At 36.5% G+C, this 4,630-nt stretch overlaps 1 long non-coding RNA gene across 1 annotated transcript; it reads left to right on the forward strand.

Moving 5' to 3' along the window:
* The first annotated feature begins 1,538 nt into the window (after window positions 1-1,538).
* Window positions 1,539-2,509, forward strand: LOC114459343 (uncharacterized). Its single transcript, XR_003673316.1, has 4 exons — window positions 1,539-1,724; window positions 1,817-1,997; window positions 2,142-2,283; window positions 2,379-2,509. It is a non-coding gene; the product is annotated as an uncharacterized LOC114459343 (long non-coding RNA).
* Window positions 2,510-4,630: the final 2,121 nt, after the last annotated feature.

Below are 4,630 nucleotides of genomic sequence, written 5' to 3' on the forward strand. Positions count from 1 at the left end.
TAAGGGCACATTAGAGAAACAAAATAGTCAGATAAGTCAAACTTTATTCAACTCATTAACAATAATTCTCAACATTGTTCAGGTTTAACACATAAAATACAGAACAATACACTGACTTTTTCAGTTCAGTATGTTAAAGCACAGTACGGTACATATCACTCCATGAGGCTCCTGACTACAGTAGCCCTGAAGCACCAAATATCCATCAAGCGGTGAAGCTTCATAGTTTACCAAAGTTGTACTAAAACATTTTGACACATTAATACATACATAAGGCTCACCTGATTATAAGGCGCACTGTCGATTTTTGAGAAAATTAAAGGTTTTTAAGTGTGCCTTATAGTCTGAGAAATATGGTAGTTTTTTCTGCTTTCTGCACTAGTGTTTATTCTGAACAGTAAACATCTTTAATTTATCATCAACTGTGTGATTTGGGTAACATTAAATAGACATTTATTAACTTGTAAGGATTCTTTCAAACAAGAAATCTATTCTTTTATTTAATAAACTTGATTTAAGTAAAAGGAACTCTGTGATTGGTTTGAACCTCATTACCTCAACAACCTGGAGGTTTGTTCCAGCTTTTTAAAGTGACTTATTTACACTGACTTTTTATTTACTACTACTACTTTGTTCAAGACAGCTTACACTAAGTTTGTGATATTTAATGTATCATACCTGTCAAGTATCCCGTTTTGGCCGGGAAACTCATGTATTTTATACCCCTTTCCCGCCACCTTCCCGTATTATTTTCCCTGTAAAAATCCCGTATTTTAATGTAATCATCATTAAAAGATAGATAAAAAACATTCGTCCGCCTCTCCAAACTGGACGCTATCAATAACCTCGCGAGAACTGCCGCCTCACGTGACCTAGGTTGCAGTTCACTTCTCGCGAGAGTAGATGCAACTTCCTACAGCGGGAACAAACCCGGAAAATGGATGGATGTGAAGAAGGCGCTCCGGCGAAAAAAACTAAAAAGTCATGTAAATACCTTGAGAGATGGGACAGTGACTTTACTTTTATAAAGAAGAGCAGGATGGGTTCCAATTACCGGTTCTGTATGATTTGCAACTGCGATTTTAGCATCGCCCACGGAGGAAGGAGCGACGTAAACCAACACGAAATATCCACTAAGCACAAGCGCCCGCTGGAGGCAAAGAAACATGCTCAGAGGATGTCAGCATTTGTGACAAGAAATCCCAAAGAGGAAGATGAGGTCAGTAATGCAGAGGTGAAAATGGCAATGCTGTGCTAAAAACAACGTTGCTTTCACCTTCTGTGACGACTTCAACAAGTGTGTAGCTTAGATGTTCCCAGGTTCTGCTATAGCACGAAAATACTCTGCTGGAAAAACCAAAACTACGCAAAGGTAAATTGAGTCAAATTAAGTATGAATGATTATGTCCTGCATGCATATTGTAGATTAATTTTTACCTAACATTATTAACTGGCTACGTGGGGTAGAAAATGGATGATATTAATTGGGCACTCACTCAACAGGTGCCATAGCAGCAGAACTGGATGACAAGTTGGCCAAAACATGTCGATCTCAGCCCTTTTCACTTTTGTGCGACGAATTGAACAACAGAAAAAGAATTTGTCATCCTGGCTAAACTCTATGATGAGGCCACTATGCAGGTCACTACACGAATTATGGAGATGCCTACATGCAACGTGGGAAATGCTGAAAATCTGTATGAAAAGCTGAGTGAAGCATTGAGGTAAGGGAACTGCAGTTGTGTTGATGTGTGTTGTAGTTTGCATTTAATCATAACTTTATATTTTGTCTGAATGTTTTTCCTGCTTGCAATAGAAAAAGAGGCATCCCATGGGAGAACCTGATAGCCTTTAACTCTGATAATGCGAGTGTCATGAAAGGCAGACACAACTCAGTTCTCAGCAGACTGAAGATAAGCCAGCCCCACGTCCAGGACCTTGGCTGCATTTGTCACCTCGTACAGCTGGCCACTGGCTGTGGCATCACAGCAGCCCAGGTACCAGTCGAAGGCATCCTAGTGGAGATATACACCCACTTTGATTAAAGGTAAATGCATATAAATGAAATAGGCATGCAGTTGATATTCTTATAAACACAAATACATTTCCAACCTCCAAAAAAATTGTTTTCTATCTTTCAGTGCAAAACGCTGTGAAATATACAAAGACTTTGTAGATTTCACTGATTCAGACCACCTGAAGCTCCTCAGGTACTGCAGCACGAGATGGCTGAGTCTGATAACCTGCCTTCAGAGAGTGTTGAACCAGTGGGATGCACTACAGGTAAGGATGGTAACTCCAGCAGATGTATACACAGCTTACTATGCTATGTTTCTAATTGAACCATGAATTGCACTCTGTGTCCCGATGTACTATAGGCTACTTTAACAGTCATGAGGAGGTGGAGAGGAGTGCCAAAGTGCATGATCTGGCAAGACATCTGCGTGATCCAATCGTGAAGACCTACTTCCTTTTTCTGAGTGCTGCTCGCCTCAACATTACTCCAGGGACAGGTAGATGTTAGTCACTTCCTCATTGATAGAATTAAATATTGTAATGTATAGTTTAGATCTGCAATATTCAGTCAAACACTTGTTTTTTTCCAGTGGGAAGGCTAGGTGCCTTGTTTCCTCAGTTGAGTTTGAGTGAAGATAGGCTGAGAGAGGAACTCATTGACTACCAGGTGACAGATGGCAAGCTGCTCCCCCAAGAAAACCAAAGTGACAGATTCTGGGGACTGGTAGGGAAGGATGTGAGGTTCAGTGAGCTGCCAAGACTAATGAAGGCTTTACTATGCATTCCCCACAGCAATGCCAGTAGTGAAAGGGTGTTTGGTATGGTCAGGAAGATTGTTACTGAGAATAGGATGTCATTGGACAACAGCACTGTTTGTGCTTTACTGTCATGTAAAATAAACCATTTTGGCCCAGCCCACAAATACACTCCTTCCAAAAAAGTGTTGAAAGATGCAAAGTCAGCAACAAATCGGTATAACACATTATTAGTGAATGACAGCGAACTACATGAGTAAGCATGACAAAGTATAACAAAAATATGTAATGTAAATAAAATGTAAATGTCTAGTTTAAAGACTAGCAAAGTGAAATTAACTGTTAATACACAATGTCTTGACTTGTATGTTAAATAAATAAAATCTGCTTTATATACTCTTGTTTTCATTTAGGCTGTATTATAACGTAGGAATATTCACAGCTTTTCAATGTCAACAAAGGTAGGTCGACCACATTTTTATAGTCATCTAATTGTGTTAACTAAGTGCTTGACAAGTGGGTATTTTAGATTTCTTGTCATCTGTCTTAAAATATAAGGGATACTGGAGCTTGGTTGGGCCGGTGGGTCGGTTCGTAGCGGACACCAGAAAATTTCCCTTATTTTCAAATTCAAAACTTGACAGGTATGCCCCCCCACACCACACATGACGTGGTCTCTATTCTCCCACACTGAAAAATACACTTTATTTCAGTAATATTAAGTTAAACTTAATGCCACTATCAAGTAAAATGTACTTAACTTGAAATTAATGAAGATATTAAGTCAATGTTGTTTGTTATATATCATTTTGATGTATTTACTCAAACAAATGAAGTAAAATTAATTAAGTTTTTCCATAAACAGAAATATCACCAACATGAAAATATGAAGTACTATTTATATATTTGTAATATTTACTGTTATGAAAAATATATGTAGATTTGAATCTTTTTGACACTTAAAATGTAATCAATTGTATCAAGTTGTATTACTCATAATTATGTAAATGATGCTTATTTCATTTGATAAATCTATATTATCTGGTCATATTTATCACAAATCACACAACTGGAAAACAGAAGAATAAACATTTATTTACTAAAGTTCACATCTGAACAGGTCCTGGTTTTAAAATATGTTTTGAACAAACAGTGTAACTTACTGTACATATATGTACATAATGGAAAACGAAGGCTATTCAAATATTATAACAGTACTTTTCTTCAATTATAAAACAGTGCTTTTCTTAAAACATCACAACACTTTTCAAACATCATAACAGCACTTTTCAAATATTATAAGTGCTTTACAATTATTATAAAATTTTTCTTTAACTATTGTAAGAATGCTTTTATTGAAATATTAAAGTGCAACGGCAACATTCAAAATAGCATTATGGTATTACACTTTAAACCACGAGTGTCAAATGTATGGTCTGGGGTCTAAAAGCGGCCCTGCCATAAATATTTTAAAAAGTGTCAAATGTAGTAAAAACAGGTGTTGTGGATTTCATACAGTACATGTTTTTGAGCTACAGTATGTGAAGAAGCTACAGTACCAATAGAGAAATACTGCACAGGCATGAGGAGAACATGCAAACTCTACACAGAGGGGTGTCAAACCCATGGCTGTAAAGTAAAAGTGCCTCCTTATTTTATTGTTAATGACAATAAATGTGATTGTTACATAGAGCTGGACAATATATCGTGATTCAACATATATTGAGTTTCTTTTTTGGCGATATAGAAAAAAACAATATTGCCTATATCCATATATATCCATATTTTTTAACTTTTTATTTAATCAATCACAGTAAAAATCACATCAAACAAGTATTTAATATTATTCATAGAGTACA

The sequence above is a fragment of the Gouania willdenowi genome, unplaced genomic scaffold (assembly GCF_900634775.1).
Source record: "Gouania willdenowi unplaced genomic scaffold, fGouWil2.1 scaffold_2_arrow_ctg1, whole genome shotgun sequence".
In the NCBI taxonomy this organism is placed as follows: Eukaryota; Metazoa; Chordata; class Actinopteri; order Blenniiformes; family Gobiesocidae; genus Gouania; species Gouania willdenowi.